This window comes from Coturnix japonica, chromosome 2, assembly GCF_054131305.1.
Source record: "Coturnix japonica strain WE chromosome 2, WE-NBRP24, whole genome shotgun sequence".
Classification (NCBI taxonomy): Eukaryota; Metazoa; Chordata; class Aves; order Galliformes; family Phasianidae; genus Coturnix; species Coturnix japonica.
The window spans coordinates 23,905,405-23,932,713 of NC_140664.1; the positions used below are offsets into that span (position 1 = coordinate 23,905,405).

A 27,309-nucleotide genomic window follows, 5' to 3' on the forward strand; every position below is an offset into this window, starting at 1 on the left:
CCCAGGCATCCTTTGGAAATGATGCATCTCTGCATGAATTCACCATGTGGTCATGTATGTTGAAGCAGCAGGAGAAGGAGACCATCCAGAAGGATTTTGACCCCACAAGCTGTGCCATCCTGTGTTTCATACAGGTCTTGTGTTCTTCATGAACTGGTTTTCCTCTTGCCAAATCTTTTTTATTATTATTATTTTTTAATGTGTGTGTGTGTGTGTGTGTGCATATGTATGTGTGTGTATTTGATTGGCATAACTCAAAGTCTGAGGCAGACTGTTCTCTATCGTGAAGTGCCTGCCATGATATAAGCTACTCATTACTTGAGTTGCTAGATGTGGCAACAGCAATAAGAGCAGCAGTTTGTTTCTGGATGCATAGCACTGACTGATACAGGAAACATTCTGCACCATGTGTACTGAGAAAGATGCAGCAGCTACAATATATTTCTTACTGTTGAAGGAGGACTCATGCTCCCTATTGATATTCTCCTCTGATATTAGGAACTGTACTCTTTCATTAGCATTCAGGTCTTCTGCTTGTAGAAGCAGAAGGAATCAGAAGGAATAGACGTGCTTCTTCTCTCTTTTTTTTTTTTTTTTCTTGCTGCTAACGTGCAGAAGTTGGGGTTTTCATTTACGTATTTTGCATGGCAGAAGAGATAAGAACCAGCCGATAAAGTCCAAAGCGTCAGTGCAACGAGGTTCAACATGTCATCCATTTGAGTAAGGGACTTATCATTAACAGGGAGGAGTAGGAGTAAAGGAGACAGCTGGCTTTCCAGATAATGTTCTTAATCATATAGAACCTATCAAAATACATAGCAAATATGCTGAGGATTATTTATTTCTCATACTTGTGTGTACTGAATTTTTTATTGGACAGAGAGGGGAAAATGACATAGGTTCAGTATCAGTGCTGTTCTTCTTAGGACAATTACAAAAATGAGGAGGTTAGAAGGGCTCAGCTATGGCTGACCTCAGACCATCAGGAGTTGTTCTCATTGCAGGGCAGTCGTATTGGTGTCTGCCTATCTTTCTGATTGCAGAGACTACTCCATTTCCTGTGACAATAATCTTCTGGAACAGGACAGAAAAAGACAAACCTCAAAGAGATACTGTCATCATATCCCTTTTCTTTCTACCTTGCATTGGCCTCTTCTCTCTGGGGAGTGTACAGATCACAGCTGTGTTCCTGAGAATAGCTGTGCTAGAAAGCAGGAAGTTCCTTGCTCCCAATAGCTTTACTGGTTATTATTCACTTGGCCTGACCCACAGGGAACACTACCTCACAAATACAGTTTCATGAAGGAGGAATTCAGTTTTCTATTGATGCAGGACTCCAAAATATTCCAAGGCAACATTGTGGAATATGTACATGTTCAAATGCAGGCTTAGTGGCAACAGACTCCTATCTAACAGTCAAATCAGAATCAATAGCAGCATTGTCTTAGTGAGAACAGGATTAAGGGAGGAATGCTGAGTTGGCGTTAGAATAACTTTTAATTAAGAAGTTGACTTGCTGTTTTGAATTTACAGTTAGCAGTTATTTGTGTATTGATGTTTGTGGGTGTATATTTGAGAGAAGAATTAATACTTGAAAAAGTAAAACTTCACTTTGCATTGCAACTTATTTTAGGTCAATTGTCCGTGTACTTATCAAAGCTGAGTAGGCTTGCATATTTCCATGCCATAATAATAGTACCTGTTACGCCAGTGACTGAAAGATTAGAAATACATCAGTGAGGTTTACAACATGGAATTAGTCATTAGTCATACAATTAATAATTGTATAGAGAGTTACACCAAAGAAAAATCAACACCAAAACACCCAGGCAGTACTCATAAGATGTTAGAAGAAGATTTCTCTCTTGAAATCTTCTGCATGTCCCCCATGCACCTTTTGCAAATACTACAGAATTATCTAAATTTCAAAAAAGAGAATCATAATAGTTGATAGCAAGACTGAAAAAAAAAAAAAAAAAATCTGTCACAGAATTTTCCTTTTCGTGACTTTTGGATCCTTTTTCCAGTCAAGCTGACATTTCAGTTTTAAGTAGTACTTTGTTCAAAATCACCAAGGTATGAAATTGTTGTCTCGCAAAGAACAAAAATAGCTTAGTACATAGAGACAAAAAAGAAATAAGAGTCTCTGTTATAATAATGACCCTCATATTATTTTGATGCTGATCTCTCTCATACTTCTTTCTTAAACAGATTCTCAGAAAACTATCATGCAGACCCACTACTGGAAACTGTGAACAGCTCTTACACCTTCATCCCAGTTGAAGATTTACATGGCAATTTTCAGTGCCGTTATTTCATCTGTATAGTTAATTAAATTTCATCCCTTCAGCACTAATAAGGTTACATTAAGAAATACTGTATGGAGTTTGGGGTTCCCCAGTACAGCAGAGATATGGACAGACTGCAAACAGTTCAACAGATATCCACTAAGGATAGGGGGCTGGTGAAAATGCATACAGGAGAAATTAAGAGACCTGAATTTGTTTACAATGGAGAAGAGGAGGGTAAGGGGAGATCTAAATGTCTTAAATTATTAGTGGAGAATTGTAGAAAAGATAATCAAACACTTCTCAGAGTTACAAAGGAAAGAAGGAGAGGTAGGGTTCTCATGCTGCAGCAAGGAAAATTATGATTTAATGCATGGAAAATAAATCCCTCAAAGAGTTGTGAGGCACTGAAACAGGCAGCTGTGGATTATAACCAGACACAACTCTAGAACACCTGATCTAACTTCAGATTTAAACCCACATGGAGCAGGAGGTTGGCTTCAATGACTTCCATAGCCTTTGAAAACCTGAATAATCCTTTGATTCTAATCACTACATGGGTGAAACTCTCTCTACAGCTTCCTACAGATGCCACAATAGATTTTCAGTATCTTTTAAATTTTGTTGATAATGATGACTCTTCAAGGCCCTGTATGAAGTAGTATCCTTCTTTACCCTAGCCTATCCCAGAAAGCATTCAAAACAGGGCCTACATCTCCATGCTGTTTTCCATCAGATAGCAACTAAATTACTCATGCCATATCTCTGTCAAACAAGGCCACTGGAGGTGTAGTGCTGTGTCAAGTAGAAATCTGATGCAGACCTAGTACAAGAAAAGAATTCAGAATAGTTCCTGCTTTCCAAGTTCTAGCATGTGACTCACGTAGTGAATGCTTTTGCCTTTAGCTTACATAATACCATTTTTACAAGTATTCTATGGCTTGCGAAACATCTTTCAGCCTTACTTTAAGCATGCAAACTTACATTTATGCATGTATACACACATATCTGTGTATATATGCATTTACGTGTATATATATATATACATATATATATGTCCATACATGAAGTGCATACATAAAGAGATACAGTGCGAGAATACATTCCTGTAGTGCTAAGGTTTGAAGAATGTTTAAAAATGGCAAACTTAGTTCTTTATTGTTTTACATGAATGAAACTCCCTTTATTCAGAAAATCACAAAGCAAATCCATTGCCTTTATGAAGCCGATTCCTAGACTCATAGAAATATATGTTGGAAGGGACAGCCTGAGATCAACTAACCCAATCACCCATGGAAAGAAGGTCTGCTGCTAGCCCTAGGGCAACCACAGATTTCATAGGCAGCCTCTACCAGAACTGAACCACCCCCTTGAAAAGAGAAATAAATGAAAATGAAAATAAATAGATAGATAGATATAGAAGGACCAACATGTTTCCACACCTATGTTCCTGAAAGTGTACACAAATATCTCATCATAGTCTTTTGGCAGTAAAAATGAACCTTATTAGTGATTACATAATATGTTCTCATAGCACAAACCAAAGTGTGCACTGGTCCTGCATATCGCTGTTTTCGTTAATGTTAGAATACACAGAACTTCTGTTTGAGTGTAAAAGCAGCATATGAAATATGTCCTACATCTGAACAAGCTTAGTTACATTGCTTTTCCCATGAAAGATGTTTAATTTACCCCTACAGTGAATTCATTGTCTTCCCATCACTGACTAAGCTTTGGGCATGGTTGCATTACAAACAGTATGAATCCTTAGCCTCATTAGTTTCATTATTAGACCCGCTGGTTTTATGCATTTATAATCCCCAAGTGTGTGCTAAATGACAGCTTTTGAGGAGTCTGCACAGCTTTCCACCATTGCAGAGCTAGAAGTTTATCTGATCTCCCAAGGAAGCTTGACATTTTTCTATCATTTTGATCTGTGCAGCACAGTAATTATTAAGCAGTAGTTATTCAAGACAATAAAAAATGAATATCCACATGATTTGGCCTTTTCTTAGTTGAACTGTCTACAGTTTCTGTCTGTTTTTTCTTCATGGGGAAAACACTGGTATCTTCCCTGCCCTTTTTCCAGGAATGAAGCTAATCTTTGGTTATATTTTTTTCCATACATATCCATTTTGAATCAGCATATTATTATTTTTTTATTATTATTTTGCTTGCATTTTTTATGTTTACTTACAGCACATAACTGTTGGTTCTCAATTTCTTGCCTATATTTCAGCAAAACAATCCAATTATCATTTCCTAATGTCAGCCTACGCTGGAATGTAGAGTAACAGTCACAGCTAATACAGCAGTCATATCTCCAGTATATACTTAGGTTATGTAACTTTCAAGCTAATGCTCTGAAACATGCATGTGCTGTTGTGACACTAGCTCCTCTTGGAATGGCATCAGGGCCAAGGGACAGAAATGCCTCTTGTAGCTCCAGGCACACAGAAGTGCCACATGGGATGCTGTGCTGCCTCATTACATTCTGTATAGCTAGACAGCCTGCAGTTCTGCTGAGAAAATCTTTCTCCTTCTTCTACCACCTCTTTCCACATCAGAGAGCAGAATCTGGATCCAGTTCAGCAGAGGAATTACTATACACTCTGTCAATAATCAGCGGGGGAGGGGAAGATATTTTACCTGAATGCAAGGACAATCTAACCCTTGGTGTTCTGTATAAAACTGGCTTCTATTCAGATTTACTCATAGCTGCTGTGTTGCTTCCCTGGTTGGTAGGATATGAGTGGGAAGGATAGGAATACTTCATTTCATTTTAAAAATGTGGTATCTCAGTCTCAAAGGGTAACTGTCAGCAGCAATGTTGCCAAAATCCAACCCAGTTCCACAAAATCCATGAGTCTCCTGGGCATCCTGCAAAAGGCTAAGCAGAGATGAAGGAAGGGGAGCAGAAAGGATCAGGCTATCAAAGTCTCAGGAACAGTACTTGTGATCTCTGGAAAGTTTAGCAGAAACCTCACTGAGGCTTGCACAAAACTAGTAGGGCTCCTGCAGCAAGAATTCCTGCGTTACATACATTCAACACACAGGACAGCTGCAGTGGAGAAAGACTTTTTCAGTTTCCTTTCATCTGGACACAAGAACCTGTGATTACTGCCTGCCTGTGCTCTGGGGAAAAAAAAGAAAACCCATAATGAACACTTGGATGTTAGTGAAGTTCCACTTTTCTCCAGTATTGGGAAGAAAAAGCCTTCAGCTAAAGAAACATGTATCATTTTCCATCACCAGTAATGAAACAGTCAGTGAATCTCCAGCTCTTAAGAGTGTGACTGATTGCCTAGCACAGACAGCAGGTGCTGATTCTCTTTTTTGCTGAGCCAGAGTTTGAGGTCAGAAAAAGCCCAGAAGGAGCTGCAGGCCACTTATCTTACCCCAACATAGGATGAGGAAGGCACCTGAGGTTTTTGATGAATTTCCAGCTGTGCCACTTTAGATGCGTATTGCATTTGTTCAGGCAAACAAATATCTAAAACTACTCCAAATCTTGTGGACATTTGTCACACTGAGGTGAACTTCCAAGCCTGGCTGGTTTGCTGGCTGGTAACAAAATCTTAAAGGATGAGAAATATTCATGTACAGAATGCAAGAATGATAACTTATGTCTTGAGCTATGAAGCTATTGGAAAATATTCCTCAGTTTCAGCTTGCCTTTAGTTTGTCTATAAAACACAGATATGGATCTTGGCAAGAGGCTGCGGTGACTGGATCCTGTTTTCTGAGTTCTACTACTGCACTCAGTGCAACAAATGGTGCTGTTCTGAATATTACTAGGAAAGAAAGATAAAAGGCTTTTCTTTTTTGCTTACTAAATTCCAGTTTTGAATTTAAGTTGAAATTTGTTTATAGGAATTCCAAACTGAGGCAAATCGTTACTGAACAGAGTCAGTGATTATTAGCTGGAATAAAAACATACAGACTGGAACAGCAATCACACAAACAATTTTCCTAGGAATTATTCTCAGCTGGGGTTATGCTAACATGAGGAAGGTTGTGTTACAGTGCTGACCAGCCAAGAAAGGTTCCCAGGATACTTTAACAGCAAATCTTGCTATTGCCACATTGCTGAAGATGCCTCTGAAATATTCTTTTTTAGCCATGAGACTGGCTCATCAGTTTGTGATGTAATATTTTAAATGTTAGTTTCAGCTCAATTTAAAATGTTCCTAAGACTCTTTTGAGATCCCAGTTTTGCTTTGGTTAGGTGAGCTACGTGTTTTAATTATTCTACTTTTTATATAGCCCAACTCATTAAAACACTGATATTGCATTTACCCAGTTATCAAGTTCTGACTCCTTATAGACTGAGCAAATCTTATGTTGTTCAGCACCACAGCTAACTCTCCATCTACACAGCCCTCAGCAGAGCACAGAACCACTAACCTGTTCTGCAGGTACCTGTGCTGTCTGTGAGTCTTACTCCTCCACAGCTGAGTCAGCAGCAACACTTCAGCATTACAGACCTAAACCAAAATATCTACCAGGGCAGATGAGGATCAGCTTTCATATTAGTGTATTTTGAATGGAGAATTCAGCTTGTAGGGCTGCAGTGTTATCCATCTGCTGGTATTCTTAGTCTGATTTCCTAAAGAGCATTCATAATAAGTACAGGGCTAGAAAACTTATTTTGCATTATAAATATGTAGGCTTCATGCCACTGGGACTGTTATCTCTACAAAACTTTGAGGCAACTCCCAGCAGCTTTGATGAGTGATCCAACACGTACCCAGAGGAAATGAAGCTTTTCTGATGGGTGGTTCTTCTACTCAGAACCTTCATCTTAATCTTCAAAGTCTGTAATTAGCCCAGTCTCAATGCCATAAAAAGCACCCCTCTCCCCTCTTCAAGAGTTTTATTTATAATACCTCTGCTCCTTAGAAGTGCCAAACCCACTTGACCTTAAGCATATAACATGTGAAAGCAGGAAACAAAATTTTCTCAGCTACTTTCACATAGCTCTGTAGCAGAAAGAAACAGAAATGGCCACAAACGTGTCCACCTGAGACCAAGATGTCAAATGCATTTTTGCAATTGGTTACATACACAAGAACAAAAACAACAATAAAAAACATACAGGAAATGTGTGTGGGGAGGTGAAATTAGAAAGTATTAGTAGAGAAAGGGAGGGCTGAGGGGAAGGGGTCAGAACGGCTGTGAAAGAAAACCATCAGTCTCACATGTATTTCTGAGTGCTCCCGTGGCTACTAAGAAAACCCTAACAGTGAGGAAGAAATTGCAGAAAGTGGAAGAAGCTTGGAGAAAAAAACACAGTAAGTTAATGAGGAAAAGATCACAAATAATAGGACTCGGATCTTAACCAGAAGCATGGACCCCACAGCCTCTTATAGTTATGGCATATATTCAAAGGTGTTTGGACACTGGGTGGTGATGGTGACATAAGAGTGCAGAACAAAAAAAATCAGCTTTTTGGGGGAGTTCTATGAAAAATGAATACGCAGAATGCTTCTTCTAACCAGGGGTGAATACATTCTGCCTCTAAGCTTTTTCTAACTTTTTAAGTCATTAAAAAGAAAAAGGAGCCTAATCATCCACAGCTGACACTCATAGGTGTCAAATTCAGGCGCTACATGAAGAAACCGAGAAACCAGGTTGGTATTTGCATACCCAGTTCTCATGTTATACACTTTTGCCTGTCTCTCTGCACTCTCAGTGTGTTCACCTATTTTTCAGGCTGCCAAAATACATCAAGGGTCAGGTGCAGACTGTCAAAGGCAAGACCTTTCAATTTGTAGAACATGAAATGGAAAAAAAAAAGGGTTGTAAAAGTCAACATTTAGGAAACACTTGAGGAAGGGAATACAATGACAGATACTGGATACTTACAGTTCACTTGCTTTATGCATGAGTAGTTATCACAGCATCAGTGCCATAAGAATATTGTTTGTACAGCTAATGCAGCAAGCCCAAATTATTTGTATATTGATTTTTTTTTTATTTTTTTTTTTTTACAAATTTCCAGGTTTGTAGCATAGACTATGCTGAAAATTCTTGATTTTTTTAAGTTTTATTTCACTTATCTGTCTTCTTGCAGCTTAAATGTCTTTTACCTGTATCAGCCTACACACTAATCACTTTTGTCTGGCAGGTAAGTGCATCTCTTGTGTCACTAGATAAAATGCTAATGTCACCGTATTATTGACTTGAAATAAGAAACCAAGAGAAGACCTGAGAAAAAAAATCCTACTTCTCAGAAGGGGAAAAAAAAGAAAGCCAACACTGTATTTTTCAAAATGAAATCTAATGTAAAATAAATAATAATAATAAAGTGAATTGTAAACTTACACAAATAGGTTAGTATACAACACAGGACAGACTCATGCTTCTTTCCCACAGTGTTGCAGCTATCCCTTAAGAAGCTGAATGGTAAAGACACTTACATATGTCTCAAGACACATTCATCTGTTGCTTTGTCCTCTTGAATGAAATCCTTATTTGCCTGTCACCATCCCTTTCTAGATTCTGTAGGCTCTGCTTTAAAGTACAGAAAGTGAGTAACATTACTTTTCCTGAGGCATTCAGTAATCAGTTTGGATCATCCCTTCTCAGATGGGGATGAGCCATGGGAGCAGGCATGTGAGATGGACCCCTTCCCACCTGGATCATTGCCAGAGCCCACTCTGCAGCAGGGAAGGTGCACAGGTGCAGGGTTCTTCCTTCCCTCTGCTCTGCATGTGATGCTGTTTTTGCTTTTTGAACAAGAGAGGAACTTTTTTCCCAAGAGGTATTGCTCCAATAGCTCAACATCCAGCTCTCCACACAAGACCATTCAGATGTGGTTTGTTGGTTGTTTTTTTTTAAACCAAAGCCCACGTGTACACTCACTGTTTTCTCATCTGTATTTTCATGGGTTTCTGCACAATTTTTATCAGGTTTTCTGAAAGCTGCATTTCTGAATGTTTGCTTTGCTTGCTACATGGTGTTCTAGGCCTTGTACCCTGGGCAAGCCCAGCTAATTTCTTAATTCCAGACAGAGAATCATAGAATAGAATCACAGAATTGCTCAGGTTGGAAAAGACCTTCAAAATCATGGAGCCCAACCACAACCTAACCATACTACCTTAACTAATAACCCTCCGCTAAATCATGTCCCTGAGCACCACATCTAAATGGTCTTTAAACACATCCAGGGATGGTGACTCAACCACCTCCCTGGGCAGCCTATGCCAGTGCTTAACAACCCTTTCTGTAAAGATGTTTTTCCTGATGTCCATCCTAAACTTACCTGGCACAACTTGAGATTTCCCCTCGTCCTGTCATCTATATGCAGTGAAAAGAAACCAGCCCCACTCTTGCTGTAAGCACCTTTCAGATACTGGAAGAGAGCAGTAAGGTCTCCCCTCAGCCTCCTCTTCCCCAGACTAAACAGCCCCAGTTCCTTCACTCTTTCCTCATAAGGCATATTCTCCACAAGCCTTGTTGCACTGTTTTGGATCTGCTCCAGCACCTCCGTGTCCTTTCTGTACTGAGGTGCCCAAAACTGAACACAGTACTCAAGGTGAGGCCTCACCAATGCCAAGTACAGGGGCATGATTACTACTACCTAGTTCTGCTCACAATGATCATATCAAGAGGAAGTGCCAATTTGATTTCATTTCTAAACACTGGACAAGGTAAAGTAATAAAGAGGTATTTTTTTCTAAATCTGAAGTTTTCTCAAGAAAAATGAACTAGTACAAAGACTGGACAGTTGCCTGATATTCAGATTTTTAGAGGTAATATAATGTCATGCTTCAGAGAGTGCTTCAGAAAATCAGTACTTACATTTCATACTGTTCTAAAAGTATCCTGTTTACCTCTACAGTGATAACATATTTATTATTTGGAAAATTAGCCTTATAACTAACATTAAATTTTAATAAAATTCAGATTTTTTTCCAGTATTTTATTCTTTGCGGTTCAAATGGGTGGAACGCACCACACTTCATAGCTTAAAAACACCTATTTATTTTTCTCTGGCAAAGGAGAGTATTTCATACAAGAACTAAATCTGAAAGCTTTTTAATGACTGTTTTTAGCTTAGAACAAAACAGGCAGAGTACAAAAAATATGTTGAGTGAAACCTTAACCCCACTGAATTCCATGGCAAAGTCCCCACTGACCTCACAGAGCCAAGACCTCACCCAGCAGCTACAGGGTGAAGACAGCTGACACTGCACTACCATTAGAGATGGACAAAAGATAAAAAATCTCAATGTTCAAGATACAGTCAAGTTTACACAGACAAGATTCAGCTGAACTCTGAGCTGAGATCTAGCAAGTGGTTTAAGTCAGCAGAGGAAAATGATAGCTATGACAGAATTTAAGTGTGCTAGGAACAATCAAAATATAGCTTCTTTTTAAACCAAAATGCCAGGTTCTCCCTGTAATTTAATGCATCAAAAAAAAAGAAAAAACAACCACTCCATAGGCTATGAGAGTTCAAGGATGACTTTCTAGCCTGGTCAACTGTAAAGCAATCCTCTGAAATACTTACCATGACATAAGGATAGCAACAATGGGAGCGGGAGGGCACTGAGGGGAAAGAATGGGACAAAGCCAGTCTGTGCATCCTGGCATAAAGCAGCAGAGGAGGGCAGAGTTCACTTCAGTTGCTCTCAGTGCCTCTTTATGCGTTTGCTTCCATGATGCTGGAGTAATATCCCAGACATAATTGGAAAATATCTGTCCTGTGTACCTTCAGAAATACTATAACAGATCAAAGAAGAAATAGTAGATTCTTTTCATGAAAAGGACCCATACTATGTAGCATAAAGAATAGGGAAGGATGCAAATCCATCTGAGCAGTAAGTACGTTTTACAGTCCCAGCTAATATGAATGACAAAGGCTTCCTGACTTCAGTATTGTGGCCTGCAATCTTTAAAAAGTATTTCGTTGTCTTCTAGAGGGAATTGGAAAGCATCTGAAGCGGCAGCACTTCCCTCTCAGCTCTGTGGATTACTGTCTTTTTACATCCCCTTCACAAAGAGATGTACTTTTGGGACAGTACAGAGAAATGTTCTGCAGAAAATAATTGTCTTAAATTAAAAGTGACATCCCAATAAAAATAAGATTTGTACAAAAATGACGGCACATTTTTTTATTTATGGCCTTAATATCATAAGAAAATTACTGGTACTTATGTATTTTGAGGTAAGATATTAAGAAATAAGCTGCAAAAATGAGTTGATGGCATAAGTTGATAGATTTTCTATAAATATATGACAGAAAGAAGGAAAGTAGAACTGTGCAGAACAGAAATAACACTGAAGTTTCAAAAGGATTTTCAATTACCTGCACACGTAACGTTGCATGCCAGTGAGGGCATGCTCGCTGAGGTCTGATCCTCATGGAACTTAATTATACATCTATTAACTCTAAGGACACAGCTGACTGCACTACAATCGCAGTTAAAATTAAACCTGTGCCTTGCTGTTTGGCTGAAATAGGGCCTAAGGTGAACTAAATCTTCATCCGGGTTTGCCATATTCCTGGGCTCGCTCTAGGAGTCAGTGTGCAGCCTGGAGCCAGCAAGGGCGGTAGCTCAGGTTACAACCTTGTCTGACATTCAGGTTCCTACAAACACAACAAGGTCTTTTGGGACAGAGGAACAGGCAGGCTGGATACCAGCAAGAGGGAAAAGGCCAGACAGTGTCCACAGCAGTTGTTTGAGCGCAGAGGACAGTGGGAATTGGATGGATTTGAACAGTGAGCAAGAAGGAGCACAGAGAATTATTTAGAATACTGGAATCACTTTGCAATTAAGAAAAGTATGAATTCTTCAAAACCTTAATATGAGCAAGCATCTATGCCAAACTCATTTCATGCTGAATAATAGTGCTAGCACGACTTATATGCTCGGTATGTATATAACATCATATAACTGATATGTATATAGCATGAATAACTGTTCTCACTGCTGCCTTCTTGTTGCTTAAACTTGTGCACTGGAAACACAACAGTCAGTCTGGTCTAAAGCAAATTAAAAACAATCTGCAGTAGTTTTCTCACCAAAGCCTTTTGTCTGAAAATTTTGGAAAGATACAAAGCTCATTAGGTTTCTCAGGCCATTTGCATTTCTGAAGCTCCAAAAATTAAACCAGAAATGAAGAAATATTATCCTGTCAGAACACAGATCAGAGATAATGCCTGCAGCAGCGAAATGTTCAGCAGATTTCATGAATGGTCATGAAGAGGGAGGAACAAACACGCTACAGTTTCCCCAGAGTAACTGATTAATCCTCTAGGGAAGCAACACCTCAGTAATCTTTGGTGTGTGAGTCAGCATTATGTGTGGGAGAACTGTTCACTTTACAGCACATGATTTGAATTGGGCAATTTGCAAAGAAAAAAAAAAAAGAAAGAAAGAAAAAAAAAAGAAAAAAAAGAAAAAAAAGTGCAAACCTGTAGATCTTTTGTAAGCTTTCTGTCAGCATTAGGACCCTTTTGCACTAAGCTGGAGACTTAAACAGATGCATGTACTGTAAACATTCTGCTGCTCAGTGAGAGTGACTGACTGGTCTGCTCTGTACTGATGTAGCAGGGGAAAAAAAAATGAGTTTAAAGGCTGTATTTAAGTCTTATTTCATTTCCAGAGCTTTCCTCAAATGCATAGTACAAACATTATCCCAGAGTGCACTCCTGTGTTATAGAGAAAAGGAGCACAGATGCGAGAGCCCCTCCAATCCCTCATCTTCTCTGGTGGGAGCATAGTCTTGGGTCACTGGGCCTTAGTTGCTCAACAGGGTGTTTTACCCACAGACAGTATGTCCTTTCCCATAAAATTGATATCTGAAGGTAAAATAGGTCACTGATAGATAATCTGCGGCATGTTTCAATATTAAGCTCTCACATTCTGAATCCAAATATTTGAGTTTATCAACAAAGCACTTTCCTTTCAGCCTGCCCTGTCTTGTATGATACCGGCTGTTTCCTCTACCAGAGGAACTACAGGAAATTGTGTGATTGTGATGAAGTACTATGCTTGATTCTTCATATGTGCTGTGCCTGAGTATTTTTGTTGATGTCCAGCTACAGTTCTGGTAATTATGTATCTCAAATTCCTCATGCACAATACTGCATTACAGCATTCTATCCATCACTAAATTATATATACAGTCAGCAGCAGTTCAGGTTAACTATATGCAGGTATGGGCTGACTTACAGTGGGAAACTACCTCTGCATGGATTGTAAGGGACCACTTCTTCATTATTACTTATACTGAAAAAGAAAGGGCTCTCAGAAGGAAGCTTTGTTGTTTGCTTTCCTGGACAATGATATGACTTTAAGTCAGAATTAATCATGTGAATAGTCACAAGGAATCAGTCAGAAAACAGCTACCCTCCCTGTCTACCACTTTACTTCTTGTCGTCATTGACACAACTCAATTATGTAAAACACTTGAGACTTACAGTGACTTCGCACTACATAGATTAGCTTGCACTCTCTTCCCATTTCTTTTAAAATTTAAAATCAAGGCCTTTTATTTAAAATTTAAAATCAGATCTTTTTATTATTTCATCTTTGGGCATCTTAATGGTACAGAGCCTCTGGACTATGGGTCCAGGTCCTCTTTTAGAGTAAAACAAGAAGAAGGCTGAAATGAATGAATTCACTTTATTTATGAGTGGTCAACTCAGCAGATGCTGTAGACATTGCTACCATCTCTTTTTTTTTTTGCAATTCATAATAAATATTACTCCATTTCCCAGACTTGCATCTTACTGTTGTGTTCCTTCTGCTTGTACAACATGCCTGGACAGAGCATTGCAATGGAAATTGAACAGGCAGGCCCATTACCATTCATTGTGTGGCAGGAAAAAAAATGTTGTCAAACTACAAAGCACCGAGATGTAAGGCTTGAAGCATTCATATTCAGAAGAAGGTCAACTCAACAGATGAGCAGTGTTGTCTCAGCTGAGCTGCCCTTTTCCCTTATCTATTTTATACCTCCCAAGGCCATATCCAAGCTCCATGACTTAAGTTTGCATGGAAATCTCTAAGAGATCAATCTCTTCCACCCCCTCCCATTAACTTCTTTCTAGAATACCAGGAAGTATAAAATAACCAAACAAAGGTTTTTCTAAGATCTGGTCAGTAGTGGAAAGCTTAAGTGTCTTTCCACTCAGACACAGGAGAACACTGGGAAGACAAAAAATAATGATGATCTATGGCCAGACTGGACTGAGTGCTCACTTAAGGACGTACCACAGCTTACAGAAGAAGGAGTAAAGTATTTAGAAGTAGTTGAGACAATATCTCACAGCCCCTGTGTCGTTATGACAAGACAGAATGAGAGTACAGCTTGCCACCTGGCTTTGAAGACCTGGTCTAGATGTCAACCTGCCAACCCCCACCGTCCTCTCTCAGATCAAGCCACCACCTAAGCCAGGGCCTTGTAGAGTTCTGTATGGACTCTCCTGGACAGGCTGGAATATCTAAACTTCTGGCCATTGGGGAAGTAGGGGAAAGTGGAAGGGAAAGAAAGGTATGCACACACCCAAAATGACAGGTATGGACAGATGAAAGTGGTCTGGATCCAACCACTTCATTTTTTCTCACTTGATGGTCCCTGTGATGAGCCCTTTCACTGCATGGCCAGTGGCAGGTGGATTTACATGGATTAGTATGTTGAGGGTGTTGAAGGAAGGCAGTAGAAAACCATGGCAAGTCTAGAGCAGGTGGAACTGAAATGACCAGTAGTAACAGTGGTACAGACTACTCTGGGTACAGTGAACCCAGCCTCTAATACATTGACTGGACTTTATATAAGAAGAATATTTGACTTATGGAGGATTTTGTACAGTCAATGACGGATAGTGTTGGGACTCAACCTTGATGTATTATCCAGCACTCAGAAAGTTAACTGACTTTTTGCTGTCCTCAGTAGGGACAAGGCCAAGCACATACCGGCTTCTTTCCATCCCTTGTAACTCCCCTTGTTGTGAGCACCAGAGCAGGAAAGGACCAGCCTGCTACTGGACAAGACCCAGCAAAGTCACTCCTGTGTTCTCCCAGGCCAACCAGTGAGTGTGACAACAGCTGCAGGGTCCCTGAAGATAAGAGATAGGGGAAAGGAGGAAAAGCATAGTTTAAGTTCGTAATAGTGAGAAAAGGAGGAGATATGACATGCAAAGAGGCAAATCCTCATGAACAGCAGCTTACGCTGTTTGAAAAGAAAAAAAAAAAAAAGCTTTCTTTTTTATCTTTTCTTTTACATCCTGTATCATGTTTAACAGCAGCTGATTTTTCTCTAATTATTTTTAGTTTGATAAACTAAAGAGGATGACTCAGACAGCATTCAGCTCCACGTGTTATGCAGAGCTGCAACAGAGGACAGCCCGTTTTTCACACAACAGCAACATTTTTTTTCTGATCCTCCTAAGCTCTATTTTAAATTCTGTTTTTTCCTTGCTGTGAAAAGACATCACTACAGCAGCAGACAATACTGCAATGGGTAATGCAGGGTGGTTAAATTAAGATGTTTTACCAATTGGAAATATGTATATAGATTCACAAAGAAAAATTACACCAGAAGATAAATCTTCTTAAAGTCGACTGTCCACTACTAGATGTGCAGCATGTGTGAGCTAGGGAAGACCTGCTAAACTATGTTAAAGTTTCTCACAAGACTTTTGAGAGTGAGAAGATGAGTTTTATCTGAATAACGGGTTTGGTTTTAAAAGATGTTACATTCATTGGTTAGCTGTAGAATGACCTCATAAACAACACAGCATGGCTATTGCGTCAATGGCAAAATGGCTAAGGATGCATGAAGATACACAAACATAATGAACAAGGGGCTTTTTTTCCAGTGTGTTTTTAATTACTTTGTTCACATCTCTCTGTTTCTGTTTTCCCCCTGCCAGAAAATGTAGTGATTCAGGCAGTTTTACAAGTATACATTTTCAGTCTTCATCTTTGTTTATATAACATATTTAGATTAACATAGAGCCATTCTTTACCTCTTATTTTGTATTTTTACAAAATAATCTTGAATTTTATTTAATTTCTTCTGTGTTTTTATCATAATATAACTCTTCAATTGAGAAAAATGGGAGAATGTAGAATATAATGATCTGTAAAATATCAACATTTCAGCAACTGAATATTTACTGTAGTAGAGAAAGATAGAAGAAGAAGAAATATTATTTACATTTTAACAGGAATGTGAACTTCATTCTCTGTACCCTTACTCATGTTACCTAACATATAGTACTTTATGAAGTACTACTAGCTCTCATAATGTAATATGTATTCTGCCATTGTTTGGTTTTGTTTTTTTTTTCTTCTCTTCCTGGTCTTAATTTGTAGCAATTAGGTATTCTTCCATACACTGAGAATATTATCAGAGTTGGAACAGGATACTTCTTAATCTCAAAATACAAATAGTACAGCACTCTCAAACATTACCATATTGTTGCTTTAAATGCATTTAGTGTTTTAAAACATATTGATGTTACTGGTTATAGTGTGTTCTTTTTGTAAAACAGAGCATATATAGGTTCATAGTCACTAATTTTATAATCACACTAGCTATTTCTGAAACTTTCCAACAAGTGAAGGCCTAAACATTCCTCTAACAAGATTCCATTTGAAAAGATTATGAATGCTCTAGTGTGAGATTACATATCAGAACTATTTCCTTAAATTTACCCAAAGCAAGAGGGCAAAAAATTGATGCCTCTCATATCAATTAATTAATTTTTATTTAGATGTTTGTAAGTTCCAATATCCAAGTATTCATTCAGCTTTAATAAAGGTTTTGCGATCATACAGTTTATCCTTTGTCTTTCATTAGACAAAGCATTATCTTATGCTGAGTAATCTCCATCTCAGTAGGAGGGTCCACTCTTTAAAAGGGAGGAACAAGTCTGTTCTAGAAAGAAAGATTAAGGACGTGTATTTATTCTGCATGCTTACAGTGGTTTCTGTTTTGTTCCTTAAACTACAATATTGAATGGCTATTGGTTTTCCTTTAGTTAGAGGACAACCAATAAACAAACAAACAAACAAACAAATAAAAGAGATGCAGATCACTGAGTAAAAATTATGGCATTTTAAATAAGCAGGCAAATCTTACTCTGGGTTGCATTTATAAGAGCTGGAACTGGTGTAGGTGGTAGATACCCCTTCTACTTGATGTCAGTAAGACAGGAAGTACTTTTCTCCATTCTGCAGCTATAAATTATTATTGTAAAGAAGATGATTACAAATCATTCTTCAGGATTGTTAAGGTAAGAACAAGCATAATTTAAGTTAAATTTCACCAAGCGTGAGCTCACTGAGTATAAGAGAGGGATCTGTTTGGTTGTTAAGGTACTGAAGACGTTCTCCTGTAAGATCTGTGAAGTGTACTATGTTAGAAATTTAAAGAATGGTGTGGACAAATGGTCTGTGTAGACAACTTGCAGCCCTCACTTCAAAGAACTGATCTAAATGGTCTTCTTAAGTCTTCTGAGAATCTATTCTTGATACACTTCTTGTTGTGTAAACTCCTTTCTCGCTGTACAGACTTCATGTTTATATTACCATGCGTGTAGAGGGATTCAATGAGTTTCCTGTAGTTCAAATCATCTCACCACTGTAGTTCTGGGGGCAAATGTTTATTGCTTCTCTTTACTCATATATACTCAGTCAGTAGCTAAGCTGTCTGTAGACATGCAACTTTCAGATCTGCCTGCAAAACATAAAGATGGAAGGTATGACTAACGAACTTCTCACTGACCTAACCTCCTAGAAAAGTGGACCTCTTGGAAATGTTGTGGTTACAAGCAGAAGACTGATGTGGAAACCAAGATCTTTCACTGTCTCATCTCTGTGTTGCAATAAAGTCAGAGTAATCAGTAACTTCCAGCCCCGATGTCCAGTCCAAATGCTCACTCTTGCCTTTCTGCTGACTGTTCTCCTACTGCTCTAACCAGCAGCTTTCCGCTGTCAGATATCCCATCTCTTCCTTTGACAGCAGAATCAAAGCAATGTGCTGTTTTCAGAGTTTCTCCTGTAATACAATCATGACACAGAGTGAAAAACTGGTAGGTAATCTCCTCAAGGCATTTGGGGAGAGGTTATTGAAAGTGTTAGTGTTTCTTTAGATGTGTTACTGTGATATGTTCTGAGTGGTGCCCACAGACCTACTGTGTCAGGCTGCTTCGCACTGCGTGGAAGGGACAGCCCACACGTCTGCCCTGCCACATAGTGTGTCTTACATTGGAGATGCAGTTGATGACAACTCAAAGTGATCTATGATAATTCTATGGAGAGGTGATATCTCGGATCTTCATCCTTACTGTCTGCATTCCCTGGTACACCACTGCGATGCTGAAGCAAAAGTTATGGTCAACAGCAGTGCTCTTTTCTCTGAATAGGACTTTATGACTCTCAGTCTGGAAACTACACAAGAAATCAACTGGGACTCTGCTACATTAGTCATCAAAATGTAATATTTCATTTTGCCTTATTTTAGAGTTGTCCAAATTCATAGTTGCTCCTGTATTCAGTAGCTAAGTCCCAGAGGTTTTACCCTTCCAGCATGCTGGGAATGCATTGCTTTTCAACAATATTAGTTTCTCAGAAGCCTGTTCATAGAATCATTGAGTAGCTTGGGTTGGCAAGCACCTCAAGGATCATGAAATTCCAACTCACTGCTGCATTTAATACTAGACCAGGCTGCCCAGGGCACCATCCAACCTGGATTTGATCACCTCCAGGGACAGGGCACCCACAACCTCTCTGGGCAGCCTGTGCCAGCCCCTATAACTCCTGCAAAATTTTCACATGAAGTCCTCTCCATCTCTCTTGCTCAATTAACAAATTCAGTGCACACCTACTAGGTAAGGCCTTGCAAAAAAAAATGTACAAGTTGGCGGCAGCTGCAGCACCTCAGACCGCTATTGACTCACTGAAGGAGGAACAAAGCCCAGAACAAATTTACTAAGACAGTATCTTATAATAGCCCGGAGTGGAGTTCTCTTAACTTCTACTTTTCAGGGAATCATTAAACTTTCACTAGGTCAGAGGCAGGAAAGAACAAGACAAGATTAACACTAAGTGGCTGAGGATCTTGGGTAAAAAAGAAAGCCTTACTTTTCCTGTTAAGCAGAGCGCTCCTTTTCAAAATTTAAACTGGAGGAGAGAGTGGAAAGGGATTTCTCTCTTCTCCCTGATGACAATCATAAGAAAGCAGTGAGTTACAGTGACATTTCCTTCTTGTCTTTTTTTCTAGGGCCCGGTGAATGTTTAATAAGTCTGAGAAGATGAGTACAGCTTCTGCAAGACACGCTGAGAACAACAGTCTCTTTTCCATCACAGGATAACATCTGCTCCAGTGGTCTGGGAGTAGAAAAGGTTCAATCACCTATCCATATGCAGAATGAGAGTGATTTCATTCTAGTTGCATAAATACTCAGATACATCCAGCTATGGGCAAGAGACACCACTGAGACTTTTCTATTTAAGAAGGTCTGGCAGAAGAATCTAACATCCAGGGGAAGCTGGATGGCTGGAGATCAGTGTGAGAGTAGGGGGTTCCACTCATACTAGGCAGATTAGGTAATCTCATCATTTTCTCCTGGATAATACATGACAACTGATTAAATTCCAGGCCTTGCAGGAATCATATGCCTACAGCCTACATCTTTGCATGCACTGTATATTGAAAGCTGCACATGCACCTATGCAACATAGTTCAGGGCTGAGGTATCCTAATAGTTGGGTTCTTTAATAATAAGATAAAAATCTTTGTGAACCAATTTCTGGATTTGACATTTTGAATCTTCACTGTAGATGGCTACATTTTAGGAAGGATAGCTTAAACAAATGTTGCTGTTTTATATTGTTGCTAAGACATCAAAGCTTCTGGACATCTTCCAGAGGTGATTGTTAGTTTAGTGGGTCAGTTGCCAAGAAAACTCTGCTGCTTGTATATACAGGTTTTATTCTTGTGATTCATATTGTCATTATTTCAGTGCATACAGCAGTCATGAGATATTATGGCCAGACTTACACTGCCCTTCTTGTAACATGAATCCAGGCAGCTGAGAACTTGAATGGGAGCTGGTATTTGTAATCTAGTCAAATAGGAATTCACCTCCATGTAACTGAATAACAGGTCTGAAGCTATTAAAGTGGGTGGGTTTAGGGTTATGCATAGATTTCTCTCAACAGCTCAAGAATTCTGTGGCCATAAATGAGGTCAAGTCCCTATGTATATAAACATTCATATGAGAGGAAGACTTTCCCAGCCATGACTCCGAGTATTCAGACAAAGAGAGACACTGTTGGTATTTATTCAGCTCTTCAGAGGAAGAGAAAACAAACAGGTCCTTGTAAAAAAATGAAAAGAAAAAATATTGAAAGGAAAATAGTTGTTTAAATACAAGATTGTCTTTCATTTAGAAAATAAGCTTGAAAAAAGTGTCTCGGCAATTCAGAACTATCTGAAACTGAGTGATTCAAAATGTTGTTTCAAAAAGAAGAATATTATCCTTAATAACTGACAACTCCACTTTACCACTTCTTACCCAGAGTTTGAGAAACAGCCAGCATCAGCAGGGTGAATCATCCACGCCATGTATGGCCCTGTATGGCATCCTGCAAACAGCCATCTCCTGGGACCGTGTTCCAGTTTGCACATTTATCCCTACTGGAAACCTTAGCTAAAATAAGGAACACCAAGTCTGCAATATGCATTTACTCTGCTGCCTGACAAAACAAGAGTAGATGACTGTAAAAGTATCTGGGGGCAGGATGTTTGGGGAATGAGGATATCTGAAGAAAAATCTTCTGAAGGTTGGTAAAGAATGTGATGCAGAAGTGTGGTCAGCAGGGGAATCTTTGTGGACACTTGCTGGAGTTGCAGGAAACACAGGAGGTTTTATATATTTGGAGTCAAAGGTTAAATCAGGACTGAACACAGGCTAGCAGAGGTTATTCCCCACTTTTCATTTCATCCATTTACTCACTCTTCAGATATGCCAAATAAGAATGTTTATTCATTATCTTCCATCTGTTTCCAGAGTTAGATAACTTCCATTGTATTTTAGTTTTTTCTTAAGGGTTTTGGATTTACCCCACGACTAGAAACTGACATTCTAGGAAATGTGTAGTATGAAATCAGCCATCTACTAAAGGAAAAGAACCTTTTTTAGCCAAAAAGTTACATTTTCTAAGAAACTGTTGAGCAGCGTGTGGCTAAATCTGCAGAGGCTGCATTTTCCATTGATGTCAGCTTTTAGGACATCATCATATAAATTACAAACTCTCTGAAGTATTGCAGAGTAGTAGTGAGTGGGTACGTTTAAAATAGGTTAAGAAATTAATGACATAACAGAGTGCACTGCAAGAAAGGATAATGTTTTTAGTGTCTTGTTACCTTTATGTATTCAGAGCCACAATACAAAGTGTGATGCATGTTTTTGCGGTGGTTATGGGCAAAATGCTCTGCTACATCAATCCTACAACTCAGAATTATGTTAACTGTTCTGATAGCCAGGTAATTTTGAGGTACTATTTCTATTTAAAAGTCCTAATAAATGGATAATCAGTGAGAGAATACCTGGCCTCTGTTGTGTGCCTGAGACTGCCTGAAATAGAGATGGAATTACATTAATTCTGTCACTTCCAAAAGTGTCTCACTGAAGTAGCCTGTTCCCTGCTTGACAAGCCTTTACCTGTATTATTTCCTAAAGCAGAAAACATTGGACTTTGAACTGCCAACTCTATCTAAAATTATTTGAAATCTATGTTATCTGGAACCAGTTCCTTCATTAAGCAAAAATAACCTTGAAATGCCCTGGATGTCCTTGATTTTTTAAATATGCCATTTGCTTCCTTCATTCAGTGATTATTGATTGTAACTACATTGAGGGAAATATGCAAAAAGACTAAAAGTGTTAATCATGGCTCACAAGGGGAGACTTTTAGAAGCACTTTGATCAAAAGAATCCAAGTCACTTCTTATTTTTCTCATTTTCTTAAAAACAGCAGTTTCTGGTTTTCCTTAATTTCTGCTCAAAATAAAATTGAATTCAGAAAATCTACACATTTTTCAGCTAGTTATAGATTGAGAAAAGGATGATTACTCATTGCTATGCCCTAATTGTCATTTTCTTTCATTCTGTATGAGGCTTAGATGTTTAGCGTCCAAAAGAAGTATTCTGGATCAACCAGGATGAGTTATTCTTATGGAAATATACGAATAGGTACTTATTATGTGATACGTCCTTACTTGTTTTTTGGGCTTGCTGAGTTATTTCATTCCCTGTGGAAAAGCCAGCACAAAAGCTTCCCTTCCTCCACTTCATGGGAAGTTGGTTGAGATGTACATTAAGGGCGTGGGCAATTAAGGAGAAATTCAGAGATGAGGTAAGAAGTTTTGTAATGTATCCATTTCTTTGTTGTTGTAAATTACACAGTATGGCTGGATCCTGTGATTTTCTGGTAGTCACTGTCCCGAATAAAATTCAGCTAATTTATGGAAGTCTGTAGAAAAGTAGCCCCAGCCTCCTGGTCTCTTGCCTCCATGGAGAGATGTATACGTACTGCTTAGGTCTTTGAAAGGAAAAGGATTCCACTTCTCTAGAAAGTCTCTGGATTTACATCAGAGCAAATGGAAGTAGGGGCTACTAGTGTGCATCTGCGGGTGTGAGCATCTCTCTAGTTCACCTCTCCATAAGGATATCTCTTCTAAAGTCTCACATTATTGAAATTGTGTGGATTTAATAAATCTCCTGCATCTTCATCTGCAAAAACAGAATATAACTCTGGCTGTTCTGTGTTACTAAGAGGAGTCATTCATGTCATTCTTTCGCAGAATTCAAACTTTCAGGATTCTTGGCCCTACAAGATACAGACTGTGATGTAATTTTCATTACAACACAATATCAGCAAAACTGTGCTCTTTATATCTGTGCAGTTTAAAGGAGGAAAGAGGAAGAATGCCCAAGTCATAAAGCCTTCTTTTCTTTTCTTTTCTTTTCTTTTCTTTTCTTTTCTTTTCTTTTCTTTTCTTTTCTTTTCTTTTCTTTTCTTTTCTTTTCTTTTCTTTTCTTTTCTTTTCTTTTCTTTTCTTTTCTTTTCTTTTCTTTTCTTTTCTTTTTTATTATTTTTATTTTTACTTTGGAAATTTCTCAAGAAGAGAGACATACAGTAAATGCTGCATGAAGATGAGGGCACGGTGTTGTCATTCTGGTGAGATAATCCTCTTGGGGTGCTATGTGGATGTTAAGGAAAAAAAGATTGATTAAGGGTCATTTTAAAAATCTTTTTTACAATAGAAATCCTTTTCAATTTCTACTGCAAAAGAAATCATTTATCTCTGCTAAGACTTGTTGAAATGTTGTTGCCATGAAACTGTACAGGCCAAGAAGAAAAATATATTTGTGGCTTGGCTTAGTTTACAGAGCTATGCAAGGAAGAAGAATGTATGAGCCATGCATTTATTCCTCTGCACTGCCAGTGTGTTTCAGAGATTTCAGTCCACATCTGAAAGGGACTTCTTGGAAATGTTATCTCCAGTCCTGCTGAAAAGACCGGGTAAGTGGTAGACCCTTGACTTCAACAGTCCCCATTTCCCTAGTTTCAGGCTAATGTAGCTACTACCATACCAGGAAAAGGCCTAGAGAAAAGCTCTCTTCACTAACAATTCTCCTAAGCCTATATGCATCTCTCAGGGATACTATGCCCCTTCCCCCATATCAGAATGTGAACTTTCTTTAACCCAGCCCTTCCTATTCACAGAAATGCCTCTTTGACCTGAACTATAAAGCAGTTGACCTTTCTACTTCCATATCCTTCATTCACATGCAGTTCTTCCAAGATATATATGTGACACAGGCCATCTTCATCAGTGAATGCAAAGAGCAGTTGGTGTTAACAACTTAATGATAATTCCCGTGTTATAAAAGCCCTCAACACCTAAAGTCTAATTTAGAAGGTATGAAATATGCTGTTGTTAGCTGACTGAGCATGCAGGGAACTGGGAAAACAGGCCATGGTAAGGTAATATTTTTTTTGAGGTGAAGATGCATGCAGTACTTTGACAAACTGTCCTCCTAAAGGATAAAGATTAATCATTAAAAACAAAAAGTAGGTGAAACATGCCTCTCTTTCTTTACTTTTGTACTATAAACCTTCTCCCTCTGTGCAAGAAAGAAATGCAAGAAACTGTATTTACTTCCTCTCAGTCACCCCAAATGGAAAACTACACTCAGGCATAGTACAAGAGTGTCTTCAGTGCAAAAGCTAAATCTCGAAGTTTATTTGGTGTCAAGCTTAATGTCCCTTCCACATCGTCTGCTGTTTTTAGAAAGTCTTTTCTGAAGGGCTTTTTTCTTCCACTGCTTGGATCCCTTAGACAAACATTTACTTCTGCTAGGAAATGCATCTAAAAATGGCTGTTTTGTGAGTACGTTAATTCACTTTATACAGATGTAAAAAACAGTGTCACAAAAGAAAGGAAGAAGCTACTTGACTACCTTTCATTTTGAGTAATGCCAAATTTTCAGCTGCCAGATGCCATGCAGCTTGCACACTCCCTACAGTACAGCCCACAACTCATTTACACTAGAGAAAGAATTTGGCATAAAGTAGGTGAGCAAATAGCACTAGTTCTCTATTTGGCATCTAATATACAGTGCCATTATATGTTAATAGGATCTGCTAAGACTTGTTTCTTTCATCTGCTATTACCTTTTTTCCCTCCTCTGTTGCTTTTGTAGAGGCCAAGAGATCTTAGTGCATTGGCTGCTTGCATTTGTTCTGCCAGGCTCTGCTTGCTGCAATGGCATCGTTATAAATCTCCTTAAACAGTCAAGGTCAAACTAGTAACTAAGATGTCCTGTAATGGGTTCTCTGTGCATGGCTAAATAAAGATTTTGATAAATATCTTATGTCCTAAAAGAGAAGCAGATTTCTTTGTTCTTAGAGATGGTTCTAAGCTAGCTGCGATTTTAAAGAAAACAGCCAACCCATAAAATATATTGAAAGGTAACAGTCTTGAATCCTATTGCTGCATGAGTACAATACCAGCAGATGTTCACTTAATGACAAAGGTTTTGTTCACATGATATGCGGTTCCTGATTCATGAAGCAATCTTAATCTGATAAAACTATTTCTCTTTGTCTGCAGAGGAAAGATTTTCCTCTCCATTTTCTGTGCAAGTTTTTGCATGGCTGGACATCAACGCCTGTTAACATTCACATCATTAATCCCACAAAGTGAGACAGACCATTTTAGAATAAAAAGCCCTCAGAAGGCATGTCCTCAATTGTGGCATCCCCTTTCTTTTTTGTCCTCAAAGGTCTCAAAAGAGAGCAATCAGACATCTGGGAAATTTCTTGCCCTGAGGGAATTCTTAGATAGCAGAGATGTGTCAAAATCATCTCTCTACCACTTGGTCACAGGTTTTCTCTCTGGATAAGAGCCACAGTGGCTGTGTCTGAGGAATGATTGTTCCTGGAGTCTTGCCATGCATTGAGGTCTCTAGTCACCATGTTTCCCAGAGGGACTCACTGGGTGACAAAGCATGGAACTGTTTGGGACTGTTACTTAAATGTTGAACCAACCATGTGTCAGGAGAATAAAATGGAAGTATATGGTCATACCTTTGTTTGGTTTTGTTTTTTTCTTTCCTCTTTCTCCTCTGGAAGACTGTCCAGGCTCACAGATCAGAGCAATATCAGTGGGTTTTGACCATGCAGGAGTTGTTTGGTTTCTATTGTGTGATCCATTCTGAAACAGACTTATCTGCTTTCTGCCATCTGTTCTGGCTGATAGTCAGTGGCAAGGGATGGCACATACTGAATGTGAGGAGTTCAGGTAGAATCAGGCAGGACAAAATCCTCCAGAATGCAAATAACTTCCCCTTCACCCTCTCTGCTCCACAAAGACAACAGCTGCAGTGGGTCTGCTCATTGATAGATTACCTCAGGATAGAAGGTACAGCAGTCTTTAGGACATAAATGTTCCAAATTCCAGAACAGGACAGAAGATGTTAACTTGACAGAATATGATGCTAACCTTCATATAGAAACTCCTTAAAGTAAATAATAGGCTTTCTTAGGTAAATAAAAATAATAATTAAAACTCCAAACTGAGAGTTGAGGGACCCCAAAAGTGTAGCTTATAATATAAATAGGACAGACGGCAAGATTTCAAAATATTTCAAGCATATTTATATGAACTCCCAATATATAAGGAATTTAGAAGACAAACATAATGAGCAACATTAGGAAAACCAGCAACTATTTAATGCCTTTTCTGTTTGTTTACACTGAAAACTGTAGTGTTGTTTCTTTCATTCCACCATTGCTCCATTTCCTGCAGTAAACATTTTGTGCTTATTTACTTAAGGCTTGCGATATACTGAGCTACTGTAGACAGCACAGACACAAATTGGTTCCTTTTCCTAAGTGAAAGAAGTTGCATTGACATTAGACAAGTATCCAGTAGTTGTCAGTTTGGGTAAGTGGATATAATGTTGTGTTATTCTCTTTAAAACTGCAGTAGAGCCTCTGTTTCCCTCTGAATATAAACAAAAGCCATCCTTAAAACACTGCAGCTCTTTCTCACTCCTGTGGCTTTCTATTCCAGTGAACGATTGAGTTAATGTCTCAGTCCCCATTCTGGCATATACCATATTAGCTTCAGAAAATGCTGTAAAGCCCATCTGACAAAACCAAAACAGAATACTAGTGCAATTAGACTAAAAAATATTTTCAGAACATGTTTGAGGATAGATGTATCCCAATAAATTCACTGTAAACCGCTGAGTGATACTTTTGTTTATACCTGGAACAAAATGGCTCCAGACATTTTATATTCATTCGTTTTACTCATAATCAGAATATCCAATTAGTGTGAAACAACTAAAGGATACGTCCTTTTCTTGCCCAGAAAACAGATGGAAGCATTATGACTTTGTAGTTGATACTGGACTGATTAAAGAAAAACATATATTTCGGCACTGAGTAATGGCTTATATTTGACAGTTTTACTT

The 27,309-nt window shown here is 38.6% G+C and overlaps 1 long non-coding RNA gene across 7 annotated transcripts; it reads left to right on the top strand.

Annotated features, from left to right (window-relative positions):
- LOC146761734 (uncharacterized) lies at positions 1-25,902 on the top strand. 7 transcript variants are annotated; one of them, XR_014943327.1, is made up of 4 exons: positions 1-134; positions 8,365-8,418; positions 19,536-23,845; positions 25,612-25,902. It is a non-coding gene; the product is annotated as an uncharacterized LOC146761734 (long non-coding RNA). The 7 variants fall into 7 exon arrangements; XR_014943328.1 differs by having other exon boundaries at positions 25,715-25,902; XR_014943323.1 differs by lacking the exon at positions 25,612-25,902 and having other exon boundaries at positions 19,536-24,734.
- Positions 25,903-27,309: the final 1,407 nt, after the last annotated feature.